Here is an 18,317-nt window from a genome sequence, read left to right as displayed (position 1 = left end):
TTCTAACGTAATCCACCGTGGTTTTCAAAGTGGTTTGCAGACGGATGTAGGTGTTACGGACCTTAGCAAGGTATTCGATTCTGTGAACCATGCTCTGCTTATTCACAAGAGCTCAACGTGGTCGATGTTCAGGCAATTCAGTAGCTTTCGTCATATCGTTTTAAGTTATCATCAGAAAATCCATTGAATTGTTAAATCTAAAGAAATTTTGGGGTATCGACATATCTCCGACGACATATCTCCGCCGATCCACAAACGACATATCTCCGCGCGAAATTATGTCGTTTTAAAGCGACATACCTCCGCGCGGAGATATGTCGTCTCAAAACGTCATAACTCCGCGCGGAGATATGTCGTTTGTGGAACGGCGGAGATATGTCGTTTCAAAACGTCATATCTCCGCGCGGAGATATGTCGTTTGTGACACGGCGGAGATATGTCGTTTCGAAACGACTTAAGTCCGCCAGAAAATAATTAACTAATTTCGCATGTAAAATACACTTATATTTTTTTGACAGCATTTCCTTTTATAACATAATTTTATTGAAATTAAAAAATGTGCAATAGTCCAAATACACAGAAATCATAATAGCAGTTTTCTTAAATTTTTTCGTTCTTAACTTACACAAGTTAATTATAAATAAAAACATTGCGTATGGCCTCTTCGACTTCTTGGTTGCAACTTGGACATTTTGGCTTTATATTTTCATTTTCTTCCAAGTCGTTTTTTGCTTGTCTGTCTTTTTCTTTGCAAAGTGCGTTTGACAGAGTCATAATTTATTTCAATCTCCGCTTCACCTCTTGTTTTCCTAATTAATTGAATAGAAAAATAATACATCAGTCTGTGTGCATTTCTTGTCTGCTCGCATGCACATACATACATGTACACCTACATATGTACATATGTATTTACATCAGTTGACGGCACGGCCAATGCTCGCAGACGGACTTCGAAACTAGCATTTACCGGTCAAAAACCGAGCGACGACCAAAGTCTCGCAAACGGACTTAAAGCAAGAAACACCGGATCACGTAATAGAACATGAACGATCATGTCAAACTGCGACCCGGCACAACGCGTTTGTAACAGTGGTCGGCAGCAACACAATAATACTTTTTGTTTTAGTTTGACTTCTGTCAACGCACACAAACGCAATGTAATGTGTGCGTGCCGACCGCTGAAGTATATATGTACATATAGTGCCTCACAGCTTAAATGAACCAGAGCACTTTTCAAACTTCAAACCCCTGTAAAAATCAATTGAGCAGTCCTATAACAAAAATTTTAATACAATTCTGTTAAGATTTTACTTATCTTACCAACCAAAAAAAAGAGTTCGATATTCTTCTCCGTTACCCCGCAAAAAGGAAAAAAACAAAATGCGCACTAGAAAACACCTTCTCTTTGAACAAAATAAGCTGTGGGGTGGAAAAAGGCAGTATTTTTGTTATTTATTATTTAAAACGTCTTAGAAAAATGTTAAAAAATATAAGAAGTTCGTTTTGTTTGTCATTTGATTTTCATTGGTAAGTTTGGTGGTTTAGAAGTTATGAAAATTTTAAATTTTTAACGTGCTTTGGTTCATTTAAGCTGTGAGCCACTGTACAAACATATGTAGCAAGGCAGTATGTATTATTAAAATTTCAATTAATATATTAACTTACTCAGCAAGAACATCATTGAATACTTTTTTGGTGTCGAAATTGCTATTATTTTCGCACTTCAGTTTTATTTCACTAAGAGCACTGATTTTTTTCATTTCATCACTCTGAGGGCCATGGCTATGCACAACATATTCAGGATTTGAGTAAACTCTAGATTTGTCTGAACTTAAATAAACTCTGGCTTTACAGAATTTAACTCGGCACACATATGTGGTTTCGCCTAGTTTTAATTGTTTGTTTTTTACATAAATTTGTTGCTCGAATAATGAAAACAACAGTAACGAGCAGCCCGCTCGGCTTCCTTCTCTGAATTCAAATTTAATATTTTCGTAGTCCATTCTTACTGTCTGAGCAACCGAATCGGAATGAATGCAGCAGAATAATGCGGCATATTTTTGGCGCGCGCCTCGCACGCTTTGCCTATTGCACAGAAAAAAATATTTTATAACATTATATTCTATGCACATGTTTAAAAACAATAAATTATCTACATATTACATATTAAATAATACGTTTATATTACATTAAATACAACACGGCATTCTTTAACAATTTTTGTTTAATGAAATTAACTTCCTAATAAAAACGCTGTTCATAAATTATGCAGTAGCTATATTTGCTCAATTAAGACAATATTTTTTACGGTGCATTTACAGTTAGGTAACCAGCTAAAGATAAAGAGTATGTGCGAGAGGGACAGAAAATCAGTCAGAACATGTCGTTGGGCGCTGTGTAGCCACTGCAAATTTATTTGTTCCTTTTGTTTTTTTTTGTATTTTTTGATGGTGTATCGGCATAATTTGCTCAAAATCGCTGCGCGGAGATATGTCGTTTGTAACACGGCGGAGATATGTCGTTTCAAAACGTCATATCTCCGAGCGGAGATATGACGCTTTCAAACGACATAAGTCCGCCAGAAAAAAAGCGACATAATTCCGCCGGCAAAATGTACTGGGCGGAGATATGTCGTCGGAGATATGACGCTATGCCGAAATTTTAGTTTAACTGTTAATAAAGAGCCAACAATACCACGATCTGTTTATTTATTTATTTAGTTTAAAAACACTTCGGAAATCAATCAAATTAAATTAAAAAATTCACTCAAAAAAGAAAATAAATAAAAATAATAGAACAAATAAATAAAAATAGTAGAATAAATAAATAATAATAATAATAAATAAATAATAATCAAGACGGACACACAGACATGGCTATATCAATTGGTCTATTGATGCTGATCAAGAATAGTGTGTACGAGCGGTAGTGTTCTAGTGTTAAGTCTTGCGAAAAATTCAGTGTGATATTATACGAGTCTGTATGGAAAATCCGGTATCTCTATATTCCTTTAGTACCGGGTATAAAAAGCAGGTTGTGTACTGTGGTTTCACAACACAAACCTGTTCATTTGCCGTTTGGTTACTAAATCAGAATGGACCAACAAAAACTCAATTATTAACGACTCATTGGCTGCAGGCACACAAATCAAAAAGTAATTTGTAATTGTATTTGAGTATATGAATGGGTACATGTCGTTATGCGCATAATGTGTACATATGTATATACTTAAATACAAATCAGACACGCATGAAATACTTAATATGACCAATGTGTGTTTGACATTTAAGAAATAATGTTAGGAAAATATTATTCATGATTTAATCGACATCAATATGGACCCTATATTTACGTTAAATATTACAATAGTTGTTCCAATTATAGCCTCAACAAATTGTATGAAATAGGTTATACATACATATACTTATGTATATATATATTTTGGTGTAATATGTTTTATGTGGACATCTGTGTGAAGTACAATGTAGAAAATGCTTTTGTCAGTGCAATAGTACCGGTATTAACCATTCAGGTATTAACCTGAATGACAGTATTTATAAATCCGAAACGAAACACATATCGATAAATCAACCAATCGATTTGGCACCAAAAACTAAAAATTGGTCTTTGTCTGAGATAGAAAGGTACTGTTGCAATCAAAACCCCTCGTTCATGTTGTACATGTTGTACCGGCATGGAAAAAGTAAAACTAAATATGTATGCGATCATTTTGTAAATAGCTTCAAAACATGAGAGGTTTTTTTTGGAGGGAGAGTAAGGGCTAGAATTTCTACAATAAAATGTATGAAATCTTGTACAGATCCTACATTTAAAACTTTATGAATGGTTTCATTTCGTATGTACCCTGTTGGCCCAGTGATAGTAATTTTTACTCCAGTTTTAGTGTTGAACGGACGTTTATAGGCCCATTTAGATTAATAGCTTTACATTTCAGTAGGGCACCAAGGTATGATACTTCTGTTGTTTGTAAATGTTGATGTTGTTCACAGACACTAATGGGCCAGTTTTGTAACGGTTGCGGTTGGGCAGTACCGATGCAGGGTAGGTTATCGCTATGGTGCTCGGGTATATCGCATGGAATAACCTTGGGCCAATTATCGCTGCAGGCCATAGCATAGTTGGGGTGGGTGCAGGCAAGCTCGAAGTAGGGAACAGCTGAGCTAAGCTTCCGTAATTGCTGTGCAGCGCATCGCAACGGAGCTTTCGACGCCGATCATTAAGATCGGTAAGCTCCTATTTAAGCAGTGCAAAAACAGCAGAGCGTTCTCTTTTGAAAATTTGAATCTGTGCAGCTGGTGATTATCTCCGCGTCGGTAGCAAATATAGATATAAACCCCCCCCCCCCCAAAGGGAAAAAAAAGAAAACTCAAATAACTTCCCACAAATACCAACCGAAACCGAATAAAACGGAACGGTGAAAATCCCACTCGGTGTGCGCGCGCCAAAATCGGGCTAAATTTATAACCGCGCGCCGAGAAAACTGGCAAGACACCTACCCTGGTGTATAGTGCATATGTGCCTCGCCTCGCCACCAAGAGTTTGTTTTGTCGCCAAGCCGTGCGTCACACAGCTCTGCCAGGAGCAAACAACACTCGTGTCTCCGTGGAAAAGTCGGAAAACCGGTATGTTAAACTGCCCTGTAGGAACCTGCACCTGCCCGGCTACATAACCTCCACCGGCCATAATCCTTGCGCCATCCCGCACGGACGCGCATGGAGGGCATAGAGATCACCCCCCCTCCCCGGAGGCGCCACTAACTCGCTTTCTGCGACGGCCTAAAAGAAGCCGCTACGGATCCGGACCCAGATTTTGTAGCATAGTGTAGCTTTAATTGTCATTTTCTTTGGTTCCTTCTGAACCCTTATATGCCTATGTGACTTTCATTACCGCTGCATCACAGTCATACCTCGCTAGCCGTGAAAGTGAAAGTTCCCAAAACTGAATTTATTGTGCTGGTTGGAGAACGAAAAGCTTAATCATAGAGATCACCTCCCCCATTTACCAATCCCCCTCCGACCTGGGCACACATTAACCTTGTTTTCACAGCTCCACCACGAAACGCGCCTTTCAGCGAGGGACCACTATATTGAAGCTGTAAGTGACCGAATTTCCTTGTTCTCTTTTGCGCCTGAATTCGGAAAATCGTAAAAGGCATGCGCAGCAGCCAGTCGCTGCTGATAAGAGAGCGCAACGCTTGCGTTCCCCACGCTCGAAGCTTTTCGCTCTCGTCTTTGCCAATTCTGCTTTCAGCTTGCAGTGCTCGCTTTCCATGCATTTTTGTAATGCATTAAACGTAGCAGACAAATACACTAAACAACAAAACAAAAAAAAAATATATTTTTTTAATCTCCTCAAGCCAACAACCACATCAAGTTTTTTATTTTGTATTAAATTGCGTTTTGGCTCACCATGGCGGATCGCTGGTCTGACCCCCGTCACTCATTTCCATCGCAATCATCAGAGGCTATCGCTGTGTCTTCAGACCTCAACTTGCTTAACATAGAATCTCCTCTCCTCTAGAAATCTGTATAGGGCTAAGGGATAGTATGCAACCCAGCTTAAAATAAATATAAGAATTAACAATAAAATGAAGTGTGTCAATCTAGCGAAAGTAAATTCTTAGAGTTTAAAATAACAAAGAGATACATATATACATATACAATGATAATAATTTAAGACATTTATTGGAATTTTTGTTACATTTTTATTTTTTATTTGTGTATGAATTTTTTTTTGATGCATTCTTTGAAGAATATTGAAAATAATTATTAAAAACGAGAAGGAACGTTGTGAGTTGCTGCGGACACCGCAACTCTACAGTTATACCCGATACTAAGTCAGTATGGCTTTCCTCCGGCACTCGCCGCTAATATTGAACGACACGACAGTCTGAGTCAGTGACGTCGAGCGTGACGTCGGGCGCTTCGTAGCCACTGCAAATTGATTTGTTATACCCGATACTCAAAATGAGTATTGGGGTATATTAGATTTGTGGTAAAAGTGGATGTGTGTAACGTCCAGAAGGAATCGTTTCCGACCCCATAAAGTATATATATTCCTGATCAGCATCAATAGCCGAGTCGATTGAGCCATGTCTGTCTGCCCGTCTGTCCGTCCGTCCGTCTGTCCGTCCCCTTCAGCGCCTAATGCTCAAAGGCTATAAGAGCTAGAGCAACGATGTTTTGGATCCAGACTTTTGTGATAAGTCACTGCTACAAAAATATTTCAAAACTTTGCCCCGCCCACTTCCGCCCCCACAAAGGGCGAAAATCTGTGGCATCCACAATTTTAAAGATACGAGAAATCAAAAAGCGCAGAATCGTAGAGAATCAGCATATCTTTTAGCATATCACCCCCTTCCGCCCCGCAAAGTATGCAAATCTGGGGATATTCACAAATCTCAGAGAGATTTCCGCCCACACAAAGGACGAAAATCTGTTGCATCCACAATATTGCAGATTCGAGAAAACTAACAACGCAGAATCATAGATAATGACCATATCTATCAGGTTGCTGAATCTGGATCAGATCAGATCATTTTTATAGCCAAAAGGAACAAATCAATTTGCACTGGTTACGCAGCGCCCGACGTCACGCTCAGACTGATTTTCTGTCTCTCTCGCACTCGTCGTGTCGTTTAATATTAGCGGCGTCTGCCGGAGGAGAGCCATACTGACTTAGTATCGGGTATAACCGTAGAGTTGCGGTGTCCGCAGCAACTCACAACGTTCCCCCTCGTTCCTTTTTATACCCGATACTAAAAATGAGTATTGGGGTATATTAGATTTGTGGTGAAAATGGATGTGTGTAACGTCCAGAAGGAATCGTTTCCGACCCGATAAAGTACATATATTCTTGATCAGCATCAATAGCCGAGTCGATTTAGCCCTGTCTGTCTGTCTGTCTGTCAGTCTGTCCGTCTGTCCGCCCGTCCGTCTGTCCGTCCCCTTCAGCGCCTAGTGTTCAAAGACTATAAGAGCTAGAGCAACGATGTTTTGAATCCAGACTTCTGTGATATGTCACTGCTACAAGAATATTTAAAACCTTTGCCCCGCCCACTTCCGCCTCCACAAAGAGCGAAAATCTGTGGCATCCACAATTTCGACGATACGAGAAAACTAAAAACTAAAAATCGTAGAAGATGACTGTATCTTCTAGACTGCAAAATCTGAAGCATATCGTATAATTATTATAGCCAGAATCACGAAAACAATTTCATTCTTTCTCGCTCTGTCTCTCTCTAACACACAGGTTTCATGGTCAGTTTTGCCAATTGCAAAATATGAGTTCAAGGATCTCAGAACCCATAAGAGCTAGAGCAACCAAATTTGGTATCCACACTCCTGTGATATCGGACCTTGACCGTTTTATGTCAAACTTTCGCCACACCCCCTTCCGCCCCCACAAAGGACGTAAATCTGGGGCATGACAATATGCTTGTCTCAAACGGAACTGATCTCTCTGCTGCTGGCTAGTTTCCATGAGCCCTTCTCTTGGCTCCCGACTCTGGCTTCGGGCGTTGCTTTCCTCGGCTGCATCTTCGTGTCGGTGGCGTACGTGCCTGGGTCGATATTTGGGGATGCGTCGGCTTTAATGAAAGACATCCACTGCTGGCGATCGATGTTGCATTACATGACGGAGCTAGGAATGTGATACTCCTTGGTTTTATGTCTAGCTTTGATTGGTCCTCATGAGTGGCGTGATTCTAAAGAATCGATTTCTCGAGAGTGGCGTGATTCTAATGTTGATGAAACAATGGGGTCCATTGTTTATATTATGGGGGCCCTAGCTTGGAGTATGGGAAGAAACAGTTATTGATTCTTGAGTGGGGTCCTGTTACTTGTGTGGATGGGGTGGATGAATTGTACATAAACATAATGTGTATGGGATGTGGGGAATTATGGATATGTCACTCCGCCAACGTTTGTTTTGCGCCCTGTCCCTAGGCGATTACCCTCGGGTATAGTGACGGGGTGTCAAGTGCGGTGGCTGAGGTTGGTTCCTCTTCTGCTTCTATTATAGGGTTTATACATTTAACCGTGACTCTTTTAGAAATTTTCGTAAATTTAACAGCTACATAACTTAGTAGTACTAATATAACTATGAAAAATGAAATTAGTAGACTTATTTGTAATAGGTTACTATATGTGGTGTATTGCATAATTATTTCATTAGTTTGGATATACGACAGTGGTTTTATTTTAGTTATGTTGTTGTTGACATAAACGTTCTGGGCAAAATCTAACATTGTGTTTGATATTGTAAATTCATTTAATTGGATTGAACAGTTGTAGATTTTTATAATGGTATTTCCTTCCGCTATGATTTCTTGGTTTACAGAATTCTGGTTTAGCTTTGTTTTTGGAAGATTCCATGTGATTAGTATATTGGGTTCAATAAAGTTTATTTGAAAGTTTTGAAATGTTTTGGAATATGGACATTTAGTGGGAGTTTGCATTAAAATTATTTTTATACAATTGTCATTGGTTTTCAATCTAGTTTCTTTAACAAATACTACTACATTTTTTATGTAGTACTGGTCGTATGTCATATCTGTTAACGTGTTATTTAATTCGTCTGGATACGGAACGATTTTATAGATTGGTACTTTTCTAATGTCTTTGGGAATGTTGGAAATTATTAGAACTTCGTTGGTATCGGACTTTAGCCATTTGGAGGTTTTTATATTTAGTATTTTCTCAGAATTTTTTTGTTCCAGGTAGTACTGTTTTAATAATTTTGGATTAAATATACCGAGTCTAGTTAATTGCATACCTAGTTCTATATCTTCGATATATTCTGTGAAATGTTGTAGATTGAATATCAAAATTTCTATTTGTTGATTCCTGTCTTTTTCTTCATTTAGTTTGTTTATAACGTTTATTCCGCTATTAACTGCATCTATTACCAAATTTAGTTCATTCATTTGAATGCTATGGCTGGCTAAATTTTCTATTTTTTGTTCCAAATCGACTTTATATTCCTGATCTAGTGTTCCAAAGAGATATTTGTAGGCTGTTCCTACTATATTGATTAGGCCTCTTTTATTTCTTTTGGTTATTTTTAGCCCGTTCATTTCTCTTTGCAATTTGTCTACTAGATATTTTATTTGGATTATGTCCTGGAATTTAGTGGCTTGCATTAACAAATTTTGGTATTGCTTTTCGGTTTTAGTTACATTAACAGTTAGATAATGGTATTCGTAATTGATAGGTATGTTGATCGATCCAGTTTTGAATATCATATATCCGTTTTGGGATTTTATAGAATTTATTTCTATGTTTTGGCCCTGTGCCATTACGATGGTAATTATGAGGAAGATGAGGATTTTAATTGTATTGAAGTTCGCCGATTCCATTAACTTCCTCGGTTTCTCTGGAATTATTATATTTGCTTGTATTAGATTTCTTCTTTTTCTTGAATTTTGATTTATAATGAGTAATTTTCCTACCCCTATTCTTTTCTTCATAATGTTTTTCGTCTACTTGTCTAATTTCGCCCGTCCTTTTGAAAGGATTTGTTACCTTAGACTTAACTAGAGGTAATAGTTTATAGCGGGCATCTACTTCATACTCTATGCGGTTTTTATTTAATTGAGTGATTTTATTCACTTTATTTAGTTGGGTGTCATAATCAGGTGAGCCTGCATAAATGAATATATCAGCTGGTGTCCTATTTGTGGTATTATGTTTGGTTTTATGATTATAAGTATAAAGAATTAATTCAAACTTCGTGAATCTATCTTCTGGGTTATCCTCGCTAGATATTATTCTTAATTTTTCATTTACTGTTTTATGAAATCTTTCTACGTCAGATATTCCATTTTTGCTGGAAGTGATCTCTATTTTGACGTTATCCGCATTCAGCCATGCTTGCAATGCTGTGCACATAAAAGCTGAATCTTTATCGGCTTTGATTTCAATTGGTTTGCCCATCTCGTTAAAAACTTTCATGATGGCTCTTTTTGCTTCTAACCAGTCACGACTTTTTACTTCTACAAGAGTGGCAAACTTCGAGTATACGTCAATACATGATAGGAACTGTTGGTTACCAACCATATAGAAATCCATGACGTATTTCTCTCTGATGTTCAGTATTTCCGGTGTAGTTTCGAATGCCAACTTCGTATTTCTATGCTCTGTTTTGGCAATATTACAAGTAGGACATTCGTTTATGATTTTTTGGATTAGTTTTTGATAATCCGGGTAATAGTATTTTCCCCTAAACCAATTGAAGGTTTTCTCTATCCCTGGATGGAGTAAGCCTTTATGATTCTTTAATATGGTTTCTTTAAATTCAGCGTAATTCTGAATATCTAGGAGTTTCGTGCTTGATTTAATAGTTTTGGTTATATTGTTAGAATTAATGATTTCTAAATAGGCTTTTTGGAATGGAGGAAAATCTATTTCGTTATGGAAATATAATGCGCTCTTTTTGGTGCATAGATATTCCTTTATTATATCCTTTGCTAAGGTGTTAGTCATTTCCTTGTTTCTACCTTATCTTCATTGGCTTTTATTAGCTCAATTTGCCGATTGTAATAGTTAATTGGTCTTTCCGTGATAGCAATGTGATTTAGATTGTCTTCCTGTGCGCTATGTACAGTTGCACCAACGCTATTGGAAGCTTCTCCAAGGAGATTTTCATTAATCATTACCCTTGATAAGGCATCAGCTACATGATTTTCTTTGCCTGGTAGATATTTCATTTTAAAATCAAACTCATTCAGTTTTATTTTCCACCTTTGTAATTTCATATTTGGCTCCTTGAGGTTGTTCAACCAAATCAAGGGTTTATGATCGCTTTGTATCTCGAATGTTCTACCGAACAGGTATGAACGGAAATACTTGGTTGCCCATACGATCGCTAATAATTCCTTTTCGATGCCTGAATAGTTTATTTCATGTTCATTTAGGGTTCTGCTAGCATAGCAGATCGGTTTGTGTTCTTGTGACAAAACCGCTTCCAATGCTATGTTACTAGCGTCGGTTGTTACCGTGAACCGTTTGAGTGTCATGGGTTTTGCTATGTTTGCAAAATTAGGAATGAATTTCCTGTAGAACCCGCACAGACCTAAGAATGACTTTATTTGTTTAGTCGTTTCTGGTATTGGAAATTTGACAATGGCAGAGATTTTGCCTGGATTTGGTACTATTCCTTCAGTAGTGACTACATGACCTACGAATTCAGTTTCATTTTTCATGAATTCACATTTATCCATTTGTAGCTTCAAGTTGGCGTCTCTCAACTTTCCAAATATTCTCCTTAGTGACAACAAGTGTTCTTCCTATGAAGTGGAAAATATAATGATGTCATCTAAGTATACAGCAATCTTTGAGGATTAACTCTTCTAGCAGATTGTTCATACATCTTTGGAAGGTAGCTGGGGCAGTGGTTAGCCCAAAGGGCATACGAGTGAACTCGAAATGTCCATGCTTAGTGGAGAACGCAGTTTTGGGGATTGAGCTAGGTTCCATGGGTATTTGATGGAAACCTTTTGCTAAATCGATTGTCATAAAATACTGACATTTACCTAGTTTGTCTAGGATTTCATCCATTCTTGGAGTTGGGAATTTGTCCTTAACTGTTATTTCATTTAGACTTCTATAGTCTACTACCATTCGATATTTTTGCTTTCCTGAAGCATCTATCTTAGATCATAGATATGGGCGAGCAGTAAGGAGAATTCGACTTTCGAATTATTCCCTGCCTGATCATATCTTTGATTTGCTGGTTTACCTCCTGATCATGTATCTGGGCATATTTGTATGGTCGCCTGTAGACCGGGTCTTCATGTTGAGTTTTGATCTCGTGCTTGATTGTACTTGTGAAAGTCAAATTGTCACCTTCTCTGTACTGCACATCCTTAAACTCATATAAGACCTTCTTTAACTCTTCCCTCTCTTCGTCGTTTAAGTGTTCCAATCTTAATTGATTACATTCCCTTAATTCACTGTCTAGAGTGGAATCGAAGTATTGATCTCCCTCTGGAGATGGGTCAAGGCACTTAGGTGCATTCTTCTCTTCAGTGCTCTTCAGGGATCAGTGCACTTCTGTGCGGTCTTGCCGGCTTCAATAGCTTCTCCACTCTGAATGATTGGGTACGACCTAGCTCCTAGTGTTACAGTCTCATTTCTGTAATCGATGACGGCTTTACTTGCCATCAAGTATTCTCTTCCTAATAAAATATCATAATTTTCGGAAAAGTTATGTATGTAGAACTTTTGTTCGGACGGACATGTTTTGTTCGCATTCCTCATTATACTTTTAGTTAAACGGACAGGTCCATTGATGGTATGGACCGTAAGGTTATCGTCTTTTATCTCGGAATCTGTATAATTTTCTTTCATGATGTTGATCGATGATCCCGAGTCAGCGATACACCTTAATATTCTTTTATTAATGGTAATGTTTACGTTTATAGGGTCCTCCTCGGTTTCTTCCGAGGCGGCTTGATGAAAATTTACGTCCATCTTCGTTTGGCCACTCTGGCTCTCCCTCTTTTTGTAGGTTGGTTGGGTCCACTCCCACTAGCTTGGTTTTGAGATATTTGCTGATTGAATGGATTCTGAGCCCTACCTTGATTCAAGGAATTTTTGAACTCATTGTATAATCTAGGATTTTGGCAATTTTGATTTTGATTTGTTCGATTTGTCTGACCTGTTCCAGATGAACTCTGAGTTTGATTGTGATAGTTAGTAGTATTATAATTTGTATAAGGTTAGGTTAGGTTAAAGCGGTAGCCGGGAGGGGGGGGGATAAGAGCCTCCCGCCCCCAAGCTCACTTGGACCTATAGACAGGTCCGTTGTGTTGCCGCATGGGCATGTGCCCCTTCGCGTTGCCCGAACCGTGAGAGCATACTACTGCAGGTTAAGGGCAGTCCCATCCGGTGGCTTGGATGTATTTGGACAAGGTCCCTGGTTTGATTACGGATAGGTCCGAAATGTCCGTGAGGAAAGCGGCCCCGAGAATACGAAGACGACGATTTCCAAGGGCTGGGCAGTGGCAGAAGAAGTGGGGGACCGATTCCTCCTCCTCCTCGTCGCGACAACTCCTGCAGAAGTCGTTATGAGGGATTGACAGTCTAGAGGCGTGAGTGCCGATCTGCCAGTGTCCCGTAATGGCTCTAGTAACTGCAGAGCACTGTGCTCTGCTGAGTTTATACAGCTCTGCTGAGCGCTTCTTCGATCGATATGGCCATATCAATCTTGAGACTTTACAGGAAACGGTTTGCTGCCATCTCCTATTGGCATTTTGCTCGAACAATTCGTGCGTTAGGAGCCTGCACGTAGCCAAAGGCATCGCTACTTGCTCCCTCTCCGATAGGAGAGGAATCGTAGTACCCTGCCTGGCTAGCTCGTCGGCGGCGTCATTCCCCTCGATGTCCCTGTGGCCGGGGACCCATATAAGGAAGAGATCTAACTGCTCTGCGATCTCGTGCAGAGACCTGCGGCAGTCATTTACAGTCGCTGAGTTCGACGATATTGAGCCTAGAGCTTTGATAGCTGCTTGGCTGTCCGAGAAGACGCACACTAAGTGCGTATCTAGGGGTAGTTTGGAGACGATCGAAATGGCCTCCTTGATGGCTTCAACCTCCGCTTGGAACACACTACAGTGATCCGGGAGCCTGAAGCACTGACTGATGTTCAGCTCGCTGCAGTAGACTCCACCTCCTACGCGGCCGTCTAGCTTTGAGCCATCAGTGTAGAAGTGGACCGCATTAGCAGGCCCTGGTTCGCCCATCTCCCAGTCCTCCCTAGATGGGATTGATACCTGGAAGGGCGTCGAGAGGTGATCACTGGGGATACAGTAATCTGTCCTCTCTGGTAATTGCGGGAGTCTCATCAGGATTCCCGAGTGCCCAACCGCGGATGCTTTCCACAGTCTGGCTTCTCTCATTCGGAGGGCGGAAAGTGTTGCCACCTTCTTTCCCATGAGATCAACCGGGAGGAGGTCCAGCACAGTATCCAGGGCTTCCCCTGGAGTAGTGCGTAGCCCGCCGGTTATGCATAGTTCTGCCATGCGTTGAACTCTGCTGAGTTTATTGAGGCCTGTCCTTTTGTCCAAGGCTGGCCACCATACCACCACTCCATAGAGCATGATTGGTCGTATGATGGCGGTGTAGAGCCACCGAACTATATATGGGGTCATTCCCCATTTTAGTCCGATGGCTTTCCTGCAAGTATAGAGGGCCACTGTGGCCTTCTTTACTCTATCCTCTATGCTCAATTTCCAATCGAGCTTTCTATCGAGGATAAGGCCAAGATACTTGGCGTTGTTGCTGAAGACTAGCGTTTCCCCACATAGTCTTGGGGGAATCAGTGCCGGAACTTTGTACTTCCTAGTGAAAAGCACCAGTTCCGTTTTAGACGGGTTGACGCCTAACCCGCATTTGTCTGCCCATTTCGACATTTTCGTGAGAGTACTTGTCATGCACTCACACAACGTCTGCGGAAATTTTCCGGAGAATGCTATGGCAACGTCGTCCGCGTACGCCACCACGCGGCAGCCACCCCCCTCTATCTCCCGCAGCAGTGTGTTCACTGCCACGTTCCATAGGAGGGGCGAGAGGACTCCGCCCTGCGGTGTGCCTCTGCTGACAAATCTGGTACACGTTGACGTCCCCAGTGATGCCTCAACCGTCCTGCATTGTAGCATCTGATCGATCAAGCTCACCGTCCTGGAGTCAAACGCCCAGATCCGTCAGTGCGCCCGTGATGGCGGTCGGAAGGATGTTGTTAAAGGCGCCTTCTATGTCGAGGAAGGCTACTAGGGTGTACTCCTTAAAATTAAGGGACGCTTCGATGATCGATGTGATCGAGTGTAGGGCCGTTTCGGTGGATCTTCCCTTCCGATAGGCATGCTGGGAGTCTGAGATCAGACTGGACGGAATGCACGCCGTTAGATGCAGCCCCAGGAGCCGCTCCATCGCCTTTAGAAGAAAATACGATAGACTTATGGGTCTGAAATCTTTTGGGGCAGTGTGCGAGGGCTTGCCTGCCTTGGGTATGAATACGACTTTGGTCTGAAGCCAGGTGTCAGGAATGCACCCGTGGGAGAAGATTCCCTCGTAGATTATTTTGAGCCAGTTAATGGCTTTGTGTCCCGCGTGAATCAGTTGGGCAGGGGAAATGCCGTCTGGCCCCGCGGACTTGTAGGGTTTAAAACTTCTGATCGCCCAGGAAATGTTCTCCTGGCTTAGCAGTCTCAGGATGGCATTTGAGGCGACGGAAGGAGGCGCGAGGTAGTTGGGTCTGTTTTCATCGCAGCCAGGGAAGTGGGTATTAAGGAGAAGATTTAGCGACTCCTCGCTGGACGTAGTCCACGACTGGTCGGTGTTCTTCAAGTAGCCCAGGGTGGGTGTTGTCTTCGAGAGAACTCTGCGCAAGCGTGAGGCTTCTGAGTTACTCTCGATTTCGCTGCAGAACTTACGCCAGGAGGCGCGTTTGGCTTTTCTAAGTTCTTTGTTGTAGGTTGACAGACTGGCTTTGTACTCGGCCCAGTTTTGCTCAACGTTTTCAGCCTTAGCTTTATTGAAGAGTCTCCGGGAGGCTTTCCGGAGTTCACCCAGTTTCGGATTCCACCATTCAGGTTTCTTCCGGCCTCTGTTCTTGCCAGAGGGGCATGCTTTGTCGAGCGCCTTATTGCAGGCGTCGGTAAAGATCTTAAGAAGACGAGTCGTGGCCTCCGTGGAGAACTCCTCCTCAGATGGGGGCTCAGGGAGAACACGACAGAGGTAGTCAGAATACCGAGTCCAGTTTGTCCGCCTGATGTTCCGGAATCGGACTGGCTTCGGCACTGAGAAGGAGAAGACAGTTTCCACGTACCTGTGGTCCGAGAAGGAGTGCTCTTCCAGGACCCTCCAGGATACAATGTTACGCTGTATCTCATGAGAGGCAAGCGTGAGGTCCGGGACCTCCTTGCGGTTTTTAATGATAAAGGTGGGATCACTACCCCGGTTTAATAAGACCATCTGTGTGGTCAGTAAGTAACTGAAAAGGTACTCACCCCTTTCGTTTGTGTCAGTGCTTCCCCACTGACAGTGATGTGCATTGGCATCGCACCCCACAATTAGGCCGATGTCCTTGGCCGAGCAGTCTGCGATTAGAGCCCGGAGAGGCGCGTGTGGAGGGGGGTCTGGTTGTTCATGCCCCATGTATGCGGAGCAGATCCTCAGTGAGCGCTCCTGGCCTTCGAGGCTCGCTGCGGTGTGGTCTTCATTGCTGAAATTTGGGAGCAAAAATAAGTGCAACTCTCTTTTTGCAAGAATGCAGGTACGAGTTTTACCTGTGGTTTCAGCTACATATAGCTTGTAATCAGAAGTACTCAGACCGGAGACCCTGTTTCCGAGGATCCAGGGCTCCTGAATGAGTACTATGTCGGCTCCACCCTTGGCCAGGTGGAGCAGTAGAGCAGCGCATGCTGCCTTACAATGGTGGAGGTTTATCTGCAGGAGCGTCAACGACATTCCTGAGGCTCGCCTCCACCATTGTTACTTCTGGATCGCTGTCAGGGGACTCCGGCTCCTCCCCGACAATGATATGGCTGAGACCTCTGGCTAGGTCGCTCTCGTCGAACGCGTAGTCGTCCAGGATGTCGTCCGACATCAAGGACGCCGCATCCGACGCCGGGTTATCCTCCTCACACGAGGCCCTCTCTTTCGGGATCTCCGGCAGCTCCGGGTCTGGCTCGACCTCCGCTTGCCTGCCCTTGCGATCGGACTTGTACGTGGATATGGTGACCTTCTTATAGCCATAATCCACTACACCGTCCGACTTTGCGAGGAGATCTATTGATTCCTCATTTAGGACGAGGATAATCTGGCGCCTCTGCCCTTGGATATCCTCCACCTTTGCCACCTTCCAATCGGCTGTAGGAAGGTGGGGGTTGCAGACCTGCAGTAACCTAAGGATCTTCTCAGGCTCTGCAGGCTTGGCCGAGACCCACGCTCTGGCTCTCGGGCGACTAGGGACATCTTCCCACTTCACGGCCTCCAGTTTCGCCCCTGGATAGACCTCTTTTAGGGCCGCCACCGCCTTCATGTAGAGGGCCGCAGAGCGAGCGTCTTGGCAGGCGATGGCTTTCACCTTGCCTTGATGCCACCCTGCGTCCTCACACTTTGGCGGTGGTCCGCCGTTCTCCTCAAGTTCCAGTAGGAACCGGTCCTGGAGCTCGTTCTCCACCAGGTGCCACTTATCGCGGGGGACATGGCCGTCCTCGGCGCCCCTGTCCAGGACACCGATCAGGGTCTTGCCCCTCGCCACCTTAGCGAACGACCGGTTCGTGAGGTGGGTCTTCGCCCGCTTGGCTTGCTGGGCTTGACCTGGCTGATTTGCGGGGTCCTCCGCTGAGCGTTGCCGCTTGTTGGGGGCCTTGGCTGCGCCCTTTCCAGCTTTGGCTGGCTGGAACAGGGGAAGGATTGAGCAGGCCCACAGCCTCTGCTCCTTTCCTTCGGTTGACGCCTTGAAATTCGGGTCTTCGTTGGACAGGATGAAGGCCGCTCGTCTCCTGTCCTGGTACGACGGCTTTCCTCCCCGTGGTGCAGAGACGCTGCCCGCCGGGGGTCCCAGGGGTTCTTCGGTCCCGGTGCGCTTACCAGCCGCGATTACGCTCTGCTTGGCAGCCACACCGGTATCCGCTTCGCCCTTGGAGCCATCCGACTTGGAAGAACCCGATTGGCTTTTCGGGCCCCCCCTCGCTGCGGCTGCTGCCTGAAGACGGTGGACCGACTCAGTCTCCTTCCCCGTCTTCTTTGGACCCGGTTTCCCAGGCGCTGGTGCAGAGGGATTGGCTTGTCCCTCCGGTACTTTAAGAGGAGTACCGAGCTCCTTTGCGGTGTTTTTATCTTTAATATATGAATTAGTTGGCATTTTTTGTTCCCACGAGTAGGCGGGAAGGGGTTGGTCACCCGAGGCATAGCCCGCTTGCCCCGGGAAGCCTGATTTAAACTGGAGGTCGGCAGGTATCCAGAGTCCGCATATTAGCGACCGGGCACCCCCCCGGCCATGCATCCCTCGGCATATAACAGTGTCACCTTGGATTGGGGTAATTTCACTGAGAGTTTTCTTCTCTCCGCCCGACTACCATTTGCCAGCATCATAGCAGAGACATGACCGTGCTAGGACCTGTTTCCAGCCGCCCTCACGGGGAGAGTATAGTCGCACTTCCACCGGTGTGCACAGTTACGGCGGGTGACGGCTCGCTCGCAACCCTCTGTGTCCTAGGGGGGTGTGAGACGCAGACCGCACCGGGTATTACTAACCGGAGCGGCTGCGCCTCAGTTCCGAGTTCACAG

General features: G+C 43.3%; 1 long non-coding RNA gene across 1 annotated transcript; it reads right to left on the bottom strand.

Annotated features, from left to right (window-relative positions):
* Window positions 1–520: 520 nt before the first annotated feature.
* LOC117184228 (uncharacterized) lies at window positions 521–2,087 on the bottom strand. Its single transcript, XR_004469512.1, has 2 exons — window positions 1,666–2,087; window positions 521–809 (listed from the first exon to the last, which is right to left on the bottom strand). It is a non-coding gene; the product is annotated as an uncharacterized lncRNA (long non-coding RNA).
* Between the last annotated feature and the right edge of the window lie 16,230 nt (window positions 2,088–18,317).

Source organism: Drosophila pseudoobscura, chromosome 4 (genome assembly GCF_009870125.1).
Source record: "Drosophila pseudoobscura strain MV-25-SWS-2005 chromosome 4, UCI_Dpse_MV25, whole genome shotgun sequence".
NCBI classification, from domain to species: Eukaryota; Metazoa; Arthropoda; class Insecta; order Diptera; family Drosophilidae; genus Drosophila; species Drosophila pseudoobscura.
This window is presented reverse-complemented; position numbering and strand designations above follow the sequence as displayed.